Below are 21,804 nucleotides of genomic sequence, written 5' to 3' on the forward strand. Positions count from 1 at the left end.
CAGGTGTCTTGCTAGTTCCTGGAGTGTATAAAGGGAAACTTTCTTAGCCCTGGCCACCTCCCAGATCTTGAGGCACAAAAGATTAATTTTATCCATGGGAAGATGGCAACTCATGGCCACTGCATTAATTTCAATATCTAAAAATGTCAAGACCTGGGCAGGGCCCTCTATCTTTGCAACGGCCAGAGGAATGCCTAGCTCCTTAGTTAACTCACTAAATTGGGCCATTAAATGTTGGCATTCACCCGTGTTTGCCCTACCCACAAACAGAAAGTCATCCAGATAGTGCACCACCGTATGCAAGCTCCCCCATCTCCTGAGAGCCCACTCCAGGAAAGAGCTGAAGCATTCAAACACAGCGCAATAAATAGAGCACCCCATGGGCAGGGCCCTGTCTACGTAGAAATGGCCCAAAAAGGCAAAGCCCAGTAGCTCAAAGTCTGCTGGGTGAACTGGCAGGAGACGGAAGGCGAACTTGATATCACACTTTCCCATAAATGCCCCCTTACCACAGGAACGTACCATGTGCACCACCGTGTCCAGGGACATGTAGTGGACAGAACACAAATTATCTGGAATAAAGTCATTAACAGACAGCCCTCGAGGGTAGGACAAGTGGTGAATGAGCTTAAATTCCCCGGCTGCCTTCTTGGTCACAATACCCAGGGGAGACACTCTGAGGTTTGGGACAGGAGGGGACTGGAATGGGCCGAGGACTCGTCCAGCCTGCACCTCTTTGTCTATTTTCTGTTGTACTAAGTCCTCCTGTCCCACTGTGGAATGGAGGTTGGGAGACCAAAAGGCTGAACAAGGGCCAGCGTAGGGAATCCAGAAGCCTAAGGAAAATCCTTCCAACAAAAAACGTGTGGCCCCCTGGTTTGGATAACCATCCAGGAGGCACTTTAACATGCCTAATTTAACTGGGGAGGGGCCCTTTTCCTTGAGCCCCTCCCATAGGTGGCTGTTTCGGGCCTGCCTGATAATCCCTGTCCCCGCCTCTAAAGGGTCTACCTCGAGGGCAGGCTGAACATGAGTGCGCTGTCCCGCATATAGAACATTCATGCCGAAAACGGCATGGGTTGCGGGTGCAGGATCTGCGGAAATTAAATTCCCAGCAGAACAGCTGTCGTTGAACCCCTTGCCCCACATTACTGCGGGGCAGGGTAACGGCTGACTATCTGCTGAGTATGTGCCCACTATCAGCCCTGTCTCCAGGCATGGCACGGGCTGCAGCTCTGGTTCTTTTTTGTCCCAGGGGAGTGTCTTATCGAAGGCCACCCGCATACGGAAGGCCTCCTCATAAGACAACCAAGCAAGGCTGGAAAACTCAGTATAGGCCCGGTATATGATGTCCAGATACTTCAGCAGGAGGGGGCCTCTCAAGGGCAATTTATCCATCACCACTCCTGCGTAAATAAGGTAAGCTGGCAACCAATTATGCCATGTTCGCTCTACCTTTTTGCGCTTAGGCCGCTCAGGCTCCACTTCCCCATCCTTGTCCCTATCTCTCTTGGGCTGCTCTCTGTAAAGCAGAGTGAACAGGTCCACATATTCCCCACGCCAGATCCTCTCTTTGGTCGCAGGTGGAATCCCAAGGAAGAAGAAGCTGCACCAAATGGGATGGCTCCAGCAGCGATCGGACGTAGTGGGTCCATGACCGCTGTAGAAGCTAGGCTAGTGGCCTGTAGCTCCAGTATAGGAGTGGGAGGCTGAACAGCCCCATTACTGGAGTGGGCAGACATAGCCGATGCCTCTCCCCCAGCATGTTGTCAAACCTGGTGGCAAGCCATCTGCAATGTAGTTGGCTGACCCCCTTGGGTGTCAGTCATCCCTTGCTCAACATGTGGCGTAGAGCCACCGGGAGTGTATGGTATTCCTGATTGCTGTGAAGCCCACTGAGGCCACCCTTGTGTGGACCACCCCCTGTCTTGAATGGGTGCAGGTGACTCACCTGTCCCCGTCAGCTGCTGAGGTGTTCCCAAGGGGTGTGTCTCTGCATGGAGGGGCTGCGTGGCACTGGATGCTTGTGTTTCCTATGCTGCAGCTGGCACTGACACCCTTGGAAGGGCTGGGGAGGCATCCACCCTCACCACTGGAGCAGAAGCGTGACTGAGCCCAGCTTCCAGCGCATCCAAACTAGCTAAAATTAATGCAGCCATGTTAGTATGAGCACCCACCAGCTGACTGGATGAGCAGGAACTGTTGCCATCCCTTGTGTCACAGGCATCGCCCTTATCGCAGCCGGCTGGACATTATCCTGCCTGGGTAAGTTGACCCTCTGGCTCTCGAGTAAGTCCAACCGCACCATAATAGCCGCCCAAGGTGACGCTTCCTCATCATTAGATGACTGTGCAACTGGGGGAGGGCACTTGGGTGGAGGCCTGTTGGCCCTCCCTTTCCCTTTTGGGCCCCCTATGCCTTTTTGGAGGGGAATTATAAATTAATCCCACCCAATATTTTATCAGGATTGAAGGCTCCACCCACTGTAGTATGGCCAGCAACCTCCCATATATATAAGTAGTCTAATTATTTTCCACTATTTGTAACTGTTAATTATTCTTTAACTGTATATATGGCAAGCAGGCTCCCTGACAAGCTTGGCTTGCAATATCGAAATGCTTGTGAAACTGGGGTGGGTGGGGAGGAAGGCACCCTGTTGGGCCTAGCCTTCCAGGTCAGAGCCGGGCAGCACCTGCCACCCCTAAGGCTCAGGCGCCTTCCCAGCGCTGCCAGTATGCCTCCGCTGCTCTGGACACAGGCCCCAGGGCCTCAACACCGCCCCCTCAGGACCAGGCAGCAGCGGAAGGAAAACTGGCCTCCCAAGCCTCGGTTAGCCTTCGGCCACTGCCCAGGCACGGCCCAGCCTCCTCACCACTGCCGCTAGCTGAACTGGGCCTCCCAGGCCCAAAAGCCTTTAACATTCGGCACCCAAAATGGCGCCAACCACACGGCCAAAATAAAATGGCCGCCGCCAACACTTGTCCTGCGCTGCTCCATCTCCTTCCTCCGTCGCGAGCCAAGAGGAAGGAGGAGGGGGTGGCACTGGCTTAAATAAGACCTTGACGCTCCGCCCCCTCTGTACAGCACATCGTGCGTCAGTACAGCGTGATGCATGACACTGCCCTTCCTCGACATGGCTTCTGCGGCTTCGCCTCGGCCTCAATTGAACCCCGCTCGTCCAGGCTTCACCCAGGTAAGTGGAGCTGGATTTGTATTAAATCTGTTAGTAGTTGCCAGAAATGCCAAGATATACTAGGTGTTCAAAAACATGAAAAGAGCTGTCAAGAAGTTAATGGTTATAAAAGTTTGGGAGATAATTAAAGGAATAAACCTGACGACTAGCTGTTAGCTAGATCAGGGCAGAATATTTTACAGACGATAGAACTGTGTGTTAAATGAATGTGCTATGATGCAACCTCTGTGATAATTATGAGTTTTTTGTTATGTTATGAGTTTTTTTAGTTTGGTGTTTGTCATGAATCTTTTTTATATTTATTTAAAACATATACCACCCTTTATGCTACTATATTTCTGGACAGTTTACAATAGTAATATGCATATGCTGGGGGGTAAAGAAAGGCCGGGGAAGGAACTGGCAATCCCACCCCATATATACGGTCTGCCTAGTAAACGTCACAAGACGTCACCCTAAGAGTCGGAAACGACTCGTACTATAAGTGCGGCGACACCTTTACCTTTTTTAAACAAAAATACTACAGTATCTCACAAAACACAATTAATATAACAGCAGCAGATAAGAATCTAAAACATGCTAAAAAAAACAAGAGCCAGATTTTTAAATTGCCTGACAGTGTATTCCTGTACATGAATGTCTGCTTGATGTCCCATGAACTTCAATGGAATTTAGTCCCAGGTAAGTGTATATAGGATTGCAGCTTGAGCGAATAAAAATATTTTTTATCTGACATCTGAAAGAAAACAATGCAAGTGCCAGGCAGGAATCTTTTGGGAGGGCATGCTGTAGCTGGGGCACCCTGGCCAAAAAGGCTCTCTCCCTCATTGGCATCTGCCTCTCTTCAGATGAGCCCTTCTAGAAAAATGGGCAGTGGAAGCTCTTGGATTGGATTCATTAGTATCAGTCTAGTTCTAGATGCAAAAATATATAAATGCATGTTTGGACTTTTTTTTTTTTTTGCATTTCCCCCATTTAAGACAAAGTGATCTGGCTGCACTATTCTTGCATTAGCTGCAGCCTTTGATTTTTCATTCTTCCTCCTTCTTTTGGCATTACCAATTTGTTTTAACTCAATTCCTATTGCACAGGATGCTGGCATATTGATCACTGGAGCTTTGCAAGCAAAATGATCACTGTCTCGCTACTGTTCATCCACTTCCCAGTGAAGAAGGCGTAATGGTGAAATTGTGTTGCTTTATGAGACTCCGCAAAAGCCCTTGCTCCATGCAAAAAGAGTGAATGGTAATGATTGCTTTTGAATCCTATCTGATGGCTGTCCATTAGTGTTTTTCCATGAGGATAAGAACTAGCATTGCATCCTAGGTTGGTACCGGGAGGGGGAAGTGAGTTGTGTATATTACTTTCTGAGCCATTTTTATGTGAAGCAAGAGGCCAACTAACACATAAATTAATCATCATGGGAAGAAAATACCCCCCACAGAGTTGTCTACTTCCAGATGTATGGGTCATACACATTTTATAGATACTAAGGGGCTTCATAGTGCATCTACACCTCAAATTCTATATTGGTTACCACTTGCCATTAAAGTCAGATCTTATTAAAATAACAGAGTCATTACAGTCTGCTTGGTTATTTATGGCTAATAATGTTTCCTTAATGTTCTTTATGTTCTTACTAAGAATGAGGTCTTTTTATTAGTACATAATAAACTGAAGCAGCAGCACAGAGTTGTGGCTTCCTTTCTTAAATGCAGAGGCCAGAGACTTGCTTCTCAGGCATGCTGTTGTCATGTTCTTCACCTAGGGATAGGCAAAACGTTTCTGCATAACCATGTCTGCCACTGGGAGACATAGTCTACAAAATCATCCTGAACAGAGGTTGAAACTATCCTCATATTACCAGCCTGCATTGATGTGTGAAGATCAAGGCAGCGAACTGAGCCAGAGAACCTTGAGACAAAACTTCCAGAAATTTATAGAGGTTGTTATTATCAATGGGTGTTGTTTTCTTTGGTAGAAACTGAAGTGCTTGTACTCATATCTTGATAAAAGTACCATGGGTGGCAGCACAAAATGGCTGCCAGAGGCTGCAGAAATAGAGGTGATGATAGTCTGTACTGTTGAGTACCATCACAAAAAAGCTCATCATCATCATCATCATCATCATTATTTCTTACTTGCCCTTCACCATAACGTCCCAGATCAGGTTATACCAATTTAAAAATCCAATATCAAAACAGTTTTTTAAAAATTGAACTTACAAAAATAAGGCAAGTCCTCTCTCTCTCTCTCTCCCTGCCTCCCTCCCTCCCTCTCCTACCTATCTCTCTCCCCTCTCCCTCTCTATCTATCTATCTATCTATCTATCTATCTATCTATCTATCTATCTATCTATCTATCTATCTATCTATCTATCTATCTATCTATCTATCTATCTATCTATCTATCTATCTATCTATCGAATCTGAGAAAAGGTTCAGAAAAGAAAGAAGCCAGGTTAAAGAGGTGAGTCTTCAGCATATGATGGAAACTACATGATAAAGGTGCCAGATGCTCCTGTGAGGGGAGGGAATTCCACAATTTAGGGATTCTTTTTTCTCGCTCCACATCCTGCTCAGATAAATGATGGTAGGTAAGTTTAGCATCCTTCAACATTTTTGCATATGCTTCAGATCCATAGGACTCCCTCCCCAATACTGTATTTTAATGGTAAACTCATTTTCCAAGGTGTGGATCCTTATGTAGCCAAAACAGCACCAATGATACATGAGGGATGTATAAGCAGGCTTTGGGCAACCCTGCCCAGCAGCTCAAAAACATTAGGGGAGAAAACCCTAAGGAGGACCTTAGGACTGAGCACAATCTGTTCTGACTATTGGAGGCAAGAGATAAGAAACTGTAGGAAAAGGGAATGGAATGGAATATCTTCAAAGAGGGCATCACTGACCACCTGCAACCCCAAACAGGAGGATTCCACTCTGCAGCATTTTGTTGTAGGTACCACTTGTTCATCTCTAGTTTTATATTATTTGTTTATTTAATTTATATCCCATCCTTCCTCCTAGAAGATGATGATGATGATGATTTTGATTTTTACTTGACCTTTCCACCCAATGGATCTCAGGATGGCCATACAACATTTCAGTTTAAAACAATACAAAATTTTAAACAATTTAAAATACATTTCCAAACAATCTCAAAACTAGCACTTTCAAAGCTGTGAAAAACAACTATATTTCAGTTACCCAATCTTGAGTGAACATACCAGGTTTTAAATTCTTTCTGAACAATAAAAATGCCAGGGACAAATACACACCACTAGGGAGGGAGTTCCATAGTTGAGGAATCACCAAAGCCCTGCCATGGGTCACCACCCACCACCAGAAGGACCTCTCATGCTGATTGCAAGGTGCAGGGTAGGTGATAATGCATTTTTAGACAAAATGCAGTAGAAGCTATAATGCAATGATAAGAGCCTGTGAGGGCTATGGCTTCAGTAGTAGTAATGTACGTGTGAGATTAAATCCTGGCAATTTAAATCTAGATAAAAAGAAAAAGAGTCTTGATGTCACAACACATATTAGGAAAGGCACAAAGAGGTTATTGAGGTGATCTACATGAAGCTAGTCAAAAAACTCCATCTAGGCTTTTTTTTTATCTGGAAGCCGCCTTGAGTTCCAGTTTGGAAAAAAGGGCAGGGTATAAATAAAGATAATAATAATAATAATAATAATAATAATAATAATAATAATAATAATAATAATAATAATAATAATAATAATAGGCTGGTATAGATATTGTAACTGGCAAATGCCCCACCAAAAATAAATCACAGGGCCCCTTAAATGTTATCCTAGGTATGTGAGCAGCTTCTAGATGACTGGAATAATATTTATGGGTGGGGGCAGAATAATTATTTGCCAATGAATCTTTTGCAAACCTCTATCCAGTTAATTGCAAAAGTTCCTGACCATAAAGTGGTACCCCAACAGGAGAGTGGATCAACTAAGCTTTATCCCAGCCATGTGGGAGCAAGTCATGGGAAAGTGACTCCACACAGCTAGGGTCATGTTCTATTTTTATTTTCCATCTTTCTTCCAAGTTGCTCAAGGTAGCCTATGTGGTTCTCCCTCACACATTTTGTCCTCACAGCCATCTTGTGAGTTAGATAAGGCTGTGAAATTGTGACTGGCCAAAGTCACCAAATGTGCTTCATGACTGAGAGTGGATTGAACCCGGATCTCCACAGTCCTGATCACTTTAACCACTAACCAAATGGCTGCACAGAGAACACATGAGTACTTTCAGTATAGCACTGGAATGCTTTAGCTCTTCATCTGCTGGTTTGTGAAACAGGGCCATGTAATGTTTTTAATCTGTTTTACAATTGTTTTCTGTGTTTTGTTGCTTGTTTGCCACCCTGGGCTCCTTCTGGGAGGAAAGTGGGATATAAATTTAATAAAGAAAGAAATAAGGAGATCTCAATGGAACTAGATTCTGTGAAGGAGATCAATATGCGGATGATGCCTTGGCCACCATACTCCAGTCATCAACTATAAAAGTCATTTTGTGTGGAACTTTGTCATATAAGATATGTAGGGGCTGCTTAAGAAAAATCTACCAATGTGTATTTAGTATCTGAGGAAGACATCACATGACATTGCTTCTTCCCAAACTTTCCATGATTTTGTCCTGCAGAGCATGGAGCAGACCAGGGACAGGGAGCCCATGGCCCTCCAGATGTTGGTGGGTTACAAATGCCATCATCCCTGACCATTGGCCATGCTGACTGGGGCTGATGGGAGGTGGAGTCCAACAACATCTGAAGGGCCACAGGTTCCCCATCCCTGGGGTAGATCAAATTAAATCCTCCACTCCATTAAGAAGGGGAAAAGTACTCCTCCCTCCCTTCCCTCAGGCTATATTGCCTATATATCCCATACACTTTGGAGCTAAAATGGCTGGAATGGGGATAGCTTTTTTATGATGGACAAGAATCCTGCATATTTGTAGGCTTAACCTCTGGAGAACACAATAAATTGGGGCTTCATGGCTGACTGGATTTTCTCGGAGTTGGGTGGGGACATTATTACAGAGCTTGGAAAAGTTACTTTTTTGAACTACAACTCCCATCAGCCCAATCCAGTGGCCATGCTGGCTGGGGTTGATGGGAGTTGTAGTTCAAAAAAGTAACTTTTCCAAGCTCTGCATTATTATTATATTAACATCTTTATGGTGGTGTTTATGACAGACACTGCTTGTAGAAATGTCTCCTAAGCCAGACTCACTGAAATAAAGAATAATTATTTGCCAATGAATCTTTTGCAAACCTCCATTCAGTTAATTGCAAAAGTTTGCAATTATCTCTATCCTTGGTACCATGCATATTATTTTTAAGCAGAATCTAAAATATTGATCTATGTATACTTAACATGCTTAACAGCATTATCACTCATGCCTAAAAGTAAAGTTACACCAACCAAATTAAATTTTAAAATCTACTCTAATGCATGCATCACTTATTGAAAATACAGCAATGGCTGTAATTTGGCTCCAGGAAAGAAAACAATTTAAGTCAATGTTATTACAATTAACATAAAAGTACTAGATTTAATGTGCATGCTCAGGGGGGGAAATCAGCTAGTTCAGTTATTTGATGTGAAGCTATAGTTGCCCTATGGATATTATTTTTAAAAAATAGCAATAGGAAAGGGGGGTCAGAATCTGAATAATGGCACAATAGAAGGGAAGTTATCCCCTCTCCCCATACCACAGCCATAAAGACAATCATCCCCAGGAACTGCTATTTACCCTTCCAGTAGTTGATTTTCATTAGGATTGTTGTGCAAGGGTTTAACTCTCCTTCCCACATGACACTGTCCTTGTTCTGGCATCCAATGGCTACACCATCTTAAATGTGACCACACATTTGATCAGAGCTTGGAAGATTACTTTTAAAAAGTAATAAATTACAGTTACAGTTACATGGCCAAAAAAGCAGTAATTACCATTACAATTACTATTGCTCTGAAAGTAACTGATTACTTTACTTTTACTTAAAAGTAATCACTACAATTACATTTTAGTTACTTTAAAAAATGTCTACAAGGTGCTGGCCTTGGGTGCTGCACATATAAGTAGCCTAAAATAACATAAAAAATAAGAACACACACACAGAGGGTAGTAGAATAAAAAAAATTATCTGTAAGATTAACAGAATAGCATAACAGAATCTCACATCCCCCCACCCCACCCAGCAATGTTACCCCAACACACATATAATTCACTTGAAATTAAATTTTACATTTGTAATGCTGCTTTTACAATGCATTTCTGTTATGTCTCAAAAGAACAGGATGCTCAAAGAGCACATCAGACAAGGGATGTCTTTCTACAGATTATGTTGCCATCAGTACTGACCAGGTGTTCTATAGCGGTGCTTGAAGGCATGCCTGTGTTGTGCTGTAAAAAACAACGCAGCACCCCTTTCAACTAAAACACATTTCGATCAATATGGCAATCCCCTATCATCAAAGAAAAATGCAAACTTTAGTACCTGTACTTTACTAGTTGCCTTTGTAATTTTTTTTGTCAACAGTATAGCTTAGAGGTAACTTAATCCTGTACATACTTAGCAGGAAGTAAGTCCCATTGAACTCATTGGGTAGACATGTATGCACAAACTGAACTATCAGAAGCAGAACTTAAGAGACATAACGTAGGTAAACAGAAAATGCACATATCAAAAGTAATCCACCAGCATAAACGTTATCCCTTCTCCTGCAATTAAAAATGTGGTCTTGCCCAGCATATAGTGAAACTATGAAATTTACTACCACAAGAAGCAGTGATGGGCACCAACTTGGATGGCTTTAAAAGAGGATTAAAGAAATTAATGGAGGATAAAGCTATCAGCGGCACCTAGCAATGATGGTTATGTTCTACTTCCACTTCAGAGACAGTATGCTTCTGAATATCAGTTGCTGGAAATACAAGTGAGGAGAGTGCTGCTTGTGCACTCAGGTCCTGCTTATGGGCTTCCCTTTAGGGCATATGATTGGCCACTGTGAGAACAGGATGCTACGCTACATGGGCCACTGGTTGGATCCAGAAGGCTCTTCTCAAGTCCTCCTTTATCCATGTTCTTGCCCACTGGCTCCTTTATCTCCCCACTCCATTCTTCACCACCACCACCCATTTTTTAAAACAATTGTTTTCTCCACTCCACCCCATCTCGCTCTCCACCTCCTCCCTCGTCACCTCCTAAGCACCCACAGAGCACAAGGGAAGAGCGACGCTGCACAGAAGCCAAATTTGAAGCACATGATTTTTATCCACAAATCAGAGGAGCAGAACACTTCCCCTGCTCCCCCCCCCCAAGTAATGCCCCAAAGTAACTCTGGAAACGTTACAGTTACAGCTCAAAAGTAATGAAGTTACTACTTGTTCTATTACCAGCAAAATGTAATGAAGTTACCCACTCGTTACGCAAAAAAGTAATACATTACAAGTAACTAGTTATTTGTAACTAGTTACTTCCAAGCTCTGCATTTGATATGATCTGTTGTTTGGCCTTTACAAGGCATTTTCTGACTGGAAGAGGGTTATATATAATGTATCACAGGAATCAGCTGTGGGTCCAGAGCTATACCATATTTTCATTAATTGGACAAAGAAATTGAGGATGTACTGACAAGAGTTTGCACATCCAGAGATGATGCATTTTACGTGAACACATAAGACTTCTTAGGGGTATGCTTAAAAAAAAAGTAATCTGCACAAAGCTAGATAGGGTTCATACTTTTCACAGCAGCAAATGGGCCTCCAAATGCCCTGGACCATTCAATTACCACATAAATTTAAATTGTTTTTAAAATATGTGTTTTAAATTGTATATTTGTTTTAATGTTTTGATTTCTGTAAACCGCCCAGAGAGCTTCGGCTATGGGGTGGTATACAACTGCAATAAATAAATAAATAAAATAATTCATGAGGCTTTGAAGGCCTGGAGGCAGCTCCCAGAGCAGCATGTCCTAATGGTGGTGGCTTCCTTTCCAAAGTACATCTGATCTTCATATGAAGTCATGAAGTACCCAGAGTATCCAGCTATGATTCAGCTAAAAACCTTCCCAAGGACTGTCCATTATTCCTGAAGGCTACACTGTCTGCACTGCTCTTGTGTTAATTTTTTTCAGAGGTAAGGCATTTGTATTGCAGAAAATTCTCCATCTGGAAACTCTTCTGTTAGGCTGAGGATGAATGCACATGATTGCTTTCCAGCATTCTAATCTCATAGTAACAAGCACGCTGAGAGACATGCATATCCACTCCTTTAAAAAGGTGTTCAAACAAAGGCAATTACAAAAGAGGTGGTGTTTTTAATGATATGTTTGACACACCGAGTGTAATAGCCTTATGCCACTGAGAACAACGGAAGACATTCCATAAAACATGTTCACTGGTTATTTCCACTTGTGCTGAATTTAATTAGTATGTAAAAGATTGTTATTCAGCAGCTTATCTTTAAAAACAACCACCACCTAATGTGTATTCCCAGTTGGCATATAACTTTCAATAACGGTCATTTTTAAGCAGGGGCTGTGCTTTAAACCCAGAAAGGCTAAGGGGAAGCAACATTGGCTTCTCTCTCTCTGTCTCTCCACGGATTCATTCACATGTGGGCAACACACACACACACAACAAAACACCCACACAGGTAAATAGCACTTGACTTTAACCCTGTCCCTGCCACTGTGAATTTCTACTGAGGCTTTGACAGATGTTCCCTTCATGTATCAGTTCCAAGTTTGGAACTGAATATATGAACCCACCTTTTCCTATTTAACTCTGTTGTTGAATATATGAATCCACCTTTTCCTGAGCCAGGCTATTGGTTAGTCCAACCCTATATATCTCCAAATAATAATAATAATAACAACAACAACCATTAAAACAGATTTTTCTTTAAGTTAACAGAAATAAAATCATCAACAGTTTAAGTATTAAAAGTTTGGATGAAACCAAAAGGTCTTCAACTGGCACCAAAACAATAGCAAAGTAGGTGCCAGGTGGGCTGCCCTGAGAATTCAATGAAGATAGTGCCACTACTGAGGAGGTCCTCTCACCGGTCACCACCAACTCGCTTGTGATGGTGGGAGCATCTGGCCCAGAATTGTCTCTTCTGACACGTATTGCTCTCAGCACTGCTATCTGAGAGCCTTTATCTCTCATACACACACACACACACACACACAGAACATGCACTCTGTTACTGAGCTGTGGTCCAGGGCTGCAAATGGCACCCTTGAGGACTTACCCTGGTACCCATGATGCCTCTGAATCCCCACCCCACTGCCTCCTTCGTTATGAAGTGGAGAAGATGATTATCTCCACACACACACACACAGAAAAGTGCATAGAGCTAAAAGAAGAAGTTGGAAGAGTGGCAGTCTTTGTCACTTCCTCTTTCAGCTTTGTATGTTTTGTAGGGCTCAGATAGACAACTGAACAGAATGCAGAGCAATTGGGAAGGTAGGGGAGAAAGGAGAGCATTCCCAGAGACTGGAAGAGGGAACATGGAGCAGACAGAGGACAGAAAGTGGGGTAACATAGAATCATGGAAAAGAGAGGGAGGGGGAGGGAGAGAGAGAGAGATAAAATGGTGTGCCCAAAAGAGAAAGGGGGAGAATGGAATGCCAGGAGAGGACTCTCTCTCCCTCCTTCCCACCCCCACTGGATTCAGTAAAATGGATCCTCTTGAAATTGCACACATTTTCAGAACCACCCCCCAACCATTACATCAGAGATCACATCTGTCTCCATTGACTAAACTGTAAAAACCATGGGTCCAGGGATGTGGTAGAATTCCACCCAATTAAGATTTTGTACCAATTTTTCCATTAATCTGCTTATTTTTAATAAGGATCAATTTTTAATGTAGCGAAAATAAGGCTTATTTTCAATAACCAAGGATCAGACTTTAATGTAGCTAGTTTTCTGTGCTATTTTTGAAAAAGGACTTTTTTTTTTAAAAAAAAGATCTGCCTCCAAAACATTGATTATAACAATGATAGTTTGTCAATACTTCCTTCAAAATATCAATATTTCATTTAAAAATATCTATTAATATTGATATTTTTTCCAAGCAAAAAAAAACGGATAAGTAAAAGCAGCAGCTAGCGGATAAAGAACAAACTCAAATTGATGCCAGCCTGCTAGGTCAGCGGAATGCTTTTGAACTGGCACCAGCCAATGGATCCCATCCCTAGTCCAGTGCTTTCTAAAATTGCTAATGAACAAAAACATGCATCCTCATAATGTTTACTCTTTTTTTCAAACAAGGGATCCTCTTGAACACCATCAAATCATATTCATAGGCTACCTCTGGTTACGAAGATATGTGCTTGGTGATTTGTTGGTGCCTTTGTTACCATCTGATATAAACATCATGAAGATCGATTGGGATCAGTGCCTTGGATCAATGTTTATGTGGTGCTAGCTAGACCTGTGATTTTTCCTGACCAGTCTACCACTCTAAGCTTTAATTTCATGGTGTTCTTAGGAAGTCTTCGTGTAAAACTATGCAAATTCAAGAAGATCCATTTTAATTCTACTGAATCAAACTTTTACCCAGACCCGTTGGATAAGCAAAATGTATGCGTGTGCACATACTTTCTGTCTGTTTGGGGGACAGGGGGAGAGAGAGATGCAATCAGAGGGAACAGTGCCCACCACATTCTTTCAAACTTCCAAATATACTTATGGCCCAAAAAAGAATTGCAACCCTTGCCTAGTGTGGCCATGTGTTCTAATTTACAGAGGGAGATCTTTTATTTGAATGACTGTCATGGGATAGTCCTTTACTTGAAAGAGCCTTCTCCTGGAAGAAAGGGTGGGATATAAATCTAATAAATAAATGAATAATACTTGAATGGCTGCCTGGCCCAAATCCAGTGTAAAGACAGAGAACTATAACTAGGGAGAACAGGGGCCTTTAACACCTGGCCAGCAGACTGAACACAGGTTACCTCTCCCCTCCCGTGCAATGTGTTGCATTTGTATTTAAATTATACTAATGATTTCTAAATTTGTATCTATACATATAACTTGTGCAAATTTGATGTCAATCAGGATTCTCTTTCATCCTCTTTTTTGATGATAGGAAAGTGCCTATAACTTGGCAGCTGAGAGGCATAATACGGAAGGTAGAAATTGATGGTTATGTTGAGGGTTGCCAGTTGCAGATCCCAGATGCACAAGACCCAGGCCAGGAGTGCTCCTCACACCACCTGTCTGCCCCCAAAATAACTCAAGCTGCTTTGAGTGCTCCATTCAAACATTCTTCTCTCTGTGCCTTGCCCTCATGTTTTAAAATAAAAAAATAAATGAGTACCACTGTCGGTTGCAGTGGGCACTCTGGACATTTACCCAACCAAATAATCCATTCAGATCCCATTTCCAGTGCACTAATATATGTAATCATAACTGGATTTTTACCTGTACATGAAATGCTGGGGCAGATTATGTTTCATGTACATACACCTCCATGTTATATGCATATAAAGGCAAAATAAAATGATTACACATGAAGATCCTGCATATCTTTTCAATGTGTTATATAATGTGCCACATATCCATTATGGCAGATCTTTTCTTAATTGCATAAAACAAGATGCTGCTTTTTATGAGGATAAACTGTGTTACATTTCACAAATTAAAATGAAGGCTATTAATTTAGCTAAATAAATATGAGGCTGTCTAAAGAATTTTTAATCACATATGTTATTCATCAGTGTCTTCAGAAGAAATACTGGAAGCACATCTGACATTATGCAAACATTCTGAATTTGTACAGATTAAGGAGGATTGGGACTATTTTAAAAGGAGTCATGTATCAATCAATGATTTCTCAGAACACATAAAACTATGTGAGTATGCTGAAAGTACCAAAATATTCTAGTAGGCACTGTACAGGATGTGCAAGTGACACTGGGCTGAATCTAGCTGGTGTCAAATAACTAACTATGGCCTTGGAAAGGTGTGTTTTGCAATTAGAAAGTGGGGGGAGGTGAGAAGAAAGTGCTTAATTTGTGTTCCTTAGCATTTACACCCCACCTTCCTTCCATCACGGAGCACAAGATGAGTCCATGTAGTTCCTAGGCAATCACCCATCCAGGCACTGATCAGACGATGACCTGCTTGCTTGCCTCTCTCTCTGTCTCTCTCGGCAATGTACAGCAAATTAAAAACCAGAAATATTACAAAAATATACAATATATCAGTGCAAAGTGCGAATAATAGCAATAAAAAGTACAGAAATGCAATAAAGCTTTATAACATACCAAAGATAGCTTTCATGATCAGGGAAAGCCTGTGAGAAAAGGTGTACCTTTAAAAGAAGATGGAAACAGGTAAGCATTGGTAATGCTAGAGGCAACAGAACAAAGGCAACATCACACGGTACAGGGTTAACAATGGGCAGCTTAGCTTTAGCAAGGTGGTGACCTCATATGCCTTCAGGCCATATGCTTCCTGGACTGCATTTCCCCCCCATGCATCCTCCTTCCTCAGCTGCTTTCCCCCAATGCACAGCAAAGTATACCTCCATTAGAAAAACAGAGGGAGGGGGACTTTGCAGGGAAACAGAAGCAGGCATGGGAGTGGTAAAGCATCTCTCCCTTAGTTGCTGTTTCTCTCCTGCAAATTGTGCCATCCTCATGGTACTTTGCAATTGCACAATAGCTATCGTCCCCAGCCCTGTGTCTGTTCCTTGTTCTCTTATTCAGTCCAGTCCTGGAGTACATGGTTTATACTTCCAACTGGATGAACAGGTTTAGGGTTAGCTGTATTGAATTTATGAATTGCTTCCCACAACCAAACAACAAGAATAAAATACAGTAATAAAATTCAGTACATATATTAAATATTAGAATCAGGCCCCACACCAGTGCATGTCCAGGTTGGACCCTGGCTAAGGGCCCCTGCAGCCCAGAGGGGACCCAGAGGGGCCCTTCCCTAGGGTGAGAGAGTGGTTCCCACTCCGAGATCTATGGCAGTGTTGGGTCATGTGACTCGATGCCACAGATTGTGAAGAGGGAGCTTCCAGACACACATCCCCGTACAGGTGCATAAGTGCATCAGTGCTCTAACAATGAAGTTACCAGATGCACCTCAGTGGGGAGGAAGTTCCACAACTTAGGGGCCACCACAGAGAATTTCCTCTCCCAGGCCACCACCACCCTGAAGCTTCCCAGGGCCAAAACTACCAAAAGGCCCCCTTTTGCTGATTTCAACATCCAAGAGAGTCTGTAGGGAAGAAGGCTACTTGCAGATGCAATGGTGGTGAAGTAAGTTTTCTTCACTGCTGCCAGAACCAGATGGTAGGTACGAGGTACAATCTTCCCTGTGTTCAGTCAGGTTTGTACCAAGATTTAAGTCACCTGTGCTCCAGCTGCCAACCCTCCAATTTCATCACGTGGAGGTCACTAGAGTATCAAGGCAAACTACATGCTCAACAGTGACAGTGAGGGCAGTCAGGAGCAACTGTGTCTATGTCTCTATGCATCCCACCAAGAGCCTCAACAGGAGAGCAAGGCATGTCAGCCAGAAAATCCTCCAGAGCCTTTAGGAATCCATCAGGTTTCATAAGTGTTCAAGGGAGGACCATCACAAGGACCATCTCAATGAGTCCCCCACTCTTGCAGAGTGGATTAGCTACATTCAGCCCAAACCTCATCAGAGAATAGTGTGTTCATGACAATGGAATCGCAGTCAGTCCTCTAATCAATGGAGTATTACCAATCTGCTCTGTGGCAAAGACCAGATTGAGGGTATCTCTGGTCACATGTCTTGGACCATTGATATACTGAGCCAGCTCCTGTTGTCATGGAGGCCATGAAGTCCTGAGCTGGCCCATTTGAGGCAGTCTTGGCATAGATACTCTGTGAAAGGCTTCTCCAACACCACATCGAAGATTACCGCCATTAGCTCAGTTAGGGAAGTTGCAGCACAGTGGGCAGGATGGTAAACTAACAGCATCCCCATTCTGTCTCTCTGGCCCAACACCACAAGCAATCCCTCAAACCGAGACAGAGTATGGATTGGTCTCCTGGTGAGAGAGATGCAATTTTTATGGGTGATTTTAACTCTCCCTCCTTGCCCCTCTGACCTGAAATGGGGCTGCACTGGGTACCCAGCAAGACACAGTTGGGTTAGTATAGGACCACCAAGCGCATCTGCCTATGTCTCAGTTATACATGCCAAGTCAGCCCTCTCATCCACAATCAAATTGTGGACGATCAATGTTTTATTCATGACAGACCTGACATTTAACAACACCACTACCAGGCCAGGAGGTCAGCTGTCCGGCACCCCAGATTCTGAAACACAGCAGTTGAAACAGAGGGTACAAGGGCTTTGATATAATTTGCCTTCCTCTCATCTTGTATATATTCACCCACCACCATATCTCCCCCTACAATCATAGGGATGGCAGTCTCATTCCCATCACACACACCTGTCCCCGGCCTAGATACATCCTTCCCTGACCCACCACTAGTAAAACAAAGAAATACAGCAGAAGTGGCAGGGAACTTCACACTGGGACAGTATTCTTCAACCTTGGGTCCCCGGTTTCTGTCCGACAACAACTCCCATCAACCCCAGTCAGCTTAGCCAATGGCAAAGGATGATGAGAGTTGTAGTCCAATGACATCTGGGACCCAAGGTTGAAGAACTGTGCACTAGGAGACACTCAAACAAAACTATTGGATATGACTCACAACCCAGCTCTCACCTGGGAAAAAAAATTCACCACTCCCCTGTCTCCCACCCGGGGGCATGAAACTACTTTCCACTAACACACCACTCCAGACCACTTCCAGCCTCTCACCCTGGAAAAGCACAACAACCCCTGTCCCCAGAGGAAAAAACAAACAAACAATACCATACATAAAAACCCTGCCCTACAAAACTAATAAAAGGGGGTGAGCTACAGTTCCCAAAGTTCTCTGGGAAGAGGGCTTGATTGTTCAAACACTTTGGGAAATGTAGTTCTGCAAGGAGAACAGGGGTGTCCTAAGCTCTCAGCAACCTTAACAAACTACTGTTCCCAAGCTTCTTTGGGGAAAGCTATGACTGCTAAAAGCGGTATAATAATGCTTTAAATGTCTGGTGCCAATGTGGCTTATCTATCTTGTGTAAGGATTGTCATATAACTATATAACAATGTCACAGTCCCATTAAAGAAAAGTTAGGCAAAACTAGTGTATTTGGCTTTGGCTGTATGCCACTTACCTAGCCTGGCAGTGTTCCTATAAATATTGGCAGGGCTATCCCATTGTCATTCTTCAAATTCCTCTGCTCTGAGGTTTCTAAGAACTTTGAGAAAAGGGAAACAGCAGGAGCACCGAAACTACCATTTATTATGCTGACAAGTCCTGGCTCGTTGCTTCTTTTGTTCCACATGTCTCTCTATTGTGTTGTTGCCCGTCATCATGACTGTGAATCATCAGAGCTTTCGGATCCAGAAGCATTTTTTTTAATGTGTGTCTATGGTACACTGTACAATAGGCCTCTGCCTTAGATATGTGGTTTCAAATAAGAACCCAGAAAAAAGTATGAGAGATCTGTAGAGATTAGGGTTGCCAGGTCAGAAGCATCACAAACCCTGAGATTTCAGGGGCAGGCCCTAATGATATCATGGGGGTGTGCCCTAGTAATGTCATAAGGGCCCTCCAGAGATGTCATAGGGTTGTGTGCTAGTGATGTCATTAAGCATGATACATTAAGCATCAACCACACTTGCTTGGAGCATACCACACAAACATAAAAACTCTGTTTTGAAATTAAGATGGAAATTTTAGCTAAATAAGAGTGTTCCAAAGTACAGCTGAAGTGATGGGATCATTCCTTCTCACCTGCTTAGTCAGCCTGGTTAAGGAACATTTAATCTAGCCTACTTGCTTCTGGCAACATGGGTTTAAGTGCCCTCAGGCCAGGTAAGTCACCAGAAGGCCATTGTAGGAAGAAAGCCTAGTGTTGTGGAGATGTTAGATGGGAGCACTCAGGAGTAAAGATGGATGCCCCTGAAGGCTGCAATTCTAAACACACTTACCAAGGGACTAACCCCATGGAACTCAACAGGACTTACTTTTGAGTAGATATTGTGAGGATTGTGCTGTTGGTAAGGCTTGACTAGGGTAAGGCTTGACTGTCCCTGGTATGCCCTGCCTGCCTTTTAACATGGCTGCTCCAAACTTCTTTTCAGACTTGACCCTTCACTGCAGAGAGAGGTTTGAGAAATGAGTAAAAATTAAGAAGATTCTCCACTCTTTCCTGCCTACTCTGTAAGCTTCTATAAACTCACTCTGATAGCCAATGCAATTTCAGGGAGTAATAATTGACACAGAGAAACTGTTGACCATTGTACTGTACTGTCACTGAGTGTTTTTCCATCAAGTCTGAAAGTCTGGAAAGTTACAAGAAGTGTCTGGAGAAGCAGCCTTATCTGCTGTGCCTGGCCTGAGAGAGCAGACATCCAAGGCCAGTAGTTGTCATGGTAACGGTAGATAACAGCTTGGGAAAAGGTCTAACTGTTGATGTTAGAGTGCTGTCTGTGTTCTTTCTTACTTTTGCTTTTGAAGAGGGAAGAAGGGGGAAGAAGGGGGGGGAACTATGCCTTTGGCCGTAATGTCTTAGTAAAGACTCTTAAAACTTTCTCAAGCCTCTGTGAAGTTTCTTGCTCAACTTAACTCCAAAGTAACGTGCGCTGTCACGCAACAACGCTCACACATCAACAAAAACACACATGGTTTGGTCTACCTTTATAGACAGTAGATTGGGAACAACAACAATTGAAGCCACACTTCCCAGTATGTGAATTCTCTTTTACCACTATTGGGCAAGAAACAAACTATCATGCAAATAACAAGGTGCATCATCAGTGGGTTTAAGCGGGTTGAACTGACCACATGGAAACACTGTTGTAGCTTCTATGGTTGTGAGGGAGTAATGTCAGAGGTAAATGAAATGCAAATAGAAAAAAAAAAGACAGCAATGATTTCCTAAATTCAATACCATACCAACCACAAGAAGATTCCTATAAGTAAGACAGAAAAAATAAACTGCCCTCTTCAATAACTCAGTAAAATTTAGACCTGTTTGACTCCTTAATTAGAAAAATATAACATTATAGCATAGGCACTTTTTAAAATTTCTGTTCAAAAATTATTTGAACGGTAAAATGAATAATATGCCATTTTTTCCAGGTGATTAAAAACAACCTGCATGCACACTTTTATTATAATTATAAGTAAAATTGTTTACTGTGTATGCCTACCAAGATCCTGTTGTGATCTTCTGTTGTAGTGCAATCCTGTACATGTTTACTCAAAAGCAAGTCCCAATCCTGTACAGAGAAAGTACTCTCTATGCTGCTGAAAGAGATATAGATATATAGTAATGTCATAAGGGCCCTCCAGAGATGTCATAGGGTTGTGTGCTAGTGATGTCATTAAGCATGATACATTAAGCATCAACCACACTTGCTTGGAGCATACCACACAAACATAAAAACTCTGTTTTGAAATTAAGATGGAAATTTTAGCTAAATAAGGGTGTTCCAAAGTACAGCTGAAGTGATGGGATCATTCCTTCTCACCTGCTTAGTCAGCCTGGTTAAGGAACATTTAATCTAGCCTACTTGCTTCTGGCAACAAGGGTTTAAGTGCCCTCAGGCCAGGTAAGTCACCAGAAGGCCATTGTAGGAAGAAAGCCTAGTGTTGTGGAGATGTTAGATGGGAGCACTCAGGAGTAAAGATGGATGCCCCTGAAGGCTGCAATTCTGAACACACTTACCAAGGGACTAACCCCATGGAACTCAACAGGACTTACTTTTGAGTAGATATTGTGAGGATTGTGCTGTTGGTAAGGCTTGACTAGGGTAAGGCTTGACTGTCCCTGGTATGCCCTGCCTGCCTTTTAACATGGCTGCTCCAAACTTCTTTTCAGACTTGAAAGCAAGTCCCAATCCTGTACAGAGAAAGTACTCTCTATGCTGCTGAAAGATATATATATATATATACTGAATTCCTCATGTGAAACAAGGTTTAGGTATTGCCTGGGGGGTCCACAAATCTTGTCAATCACAGTCCTCACTTCATTTATTGGCTAAAACCCTGAAAGGGCAGGGATTAGAGCAGATGGTACTAACAGAAGTTGCAGAGTGGTGGTGACTGACATTTTGGTTTATATCTTTTGAACCAGACCACCTAGAAACTTAATATATTAAAAAAATGAAAGCTAAGAACCTGGAGATTAAGATGGCTCACCACAAGACCTGGAGAGGACCTGCAAATCTGGACTCTCTGGGCAAAAACCAGAGATCTGACAATCCTAGTAGAAATACAGGATCACTACCTATATTCCCTACTCCCAGGGCTAACCAAATAATCCTTCTCTAGTGTCACTGCTTTGTTTAAAAAATGGGTTTCTTCCTCCCCACAACTGCTTTGAAGTAAAACCAAAACCCTGGTGAGATCTGAACACAGCGTAGTTTGGGCCTGTATTCTAGGAAATCATGGGCATGGGGCTCCTTGGAAATTGAAATTTATAGGACGGGGTGGAGGCAAATGTGAACCTCCAGGCTT

Source organism: Rhineura floridana, chromosome 1 (genome assembly GCF_030035675.1).
Source record: "Rhineura floridana isolate rRhiFlo1 chromosome 1, rRhiFlo1.hap2, whole genome shotgun sequence".
Lineage (NCBI taxonomy): Eukaryota > Metazoa > Chordata > Lepidosauria > Squamata > Rhineuridae > Rhineura > Rhineura floridana.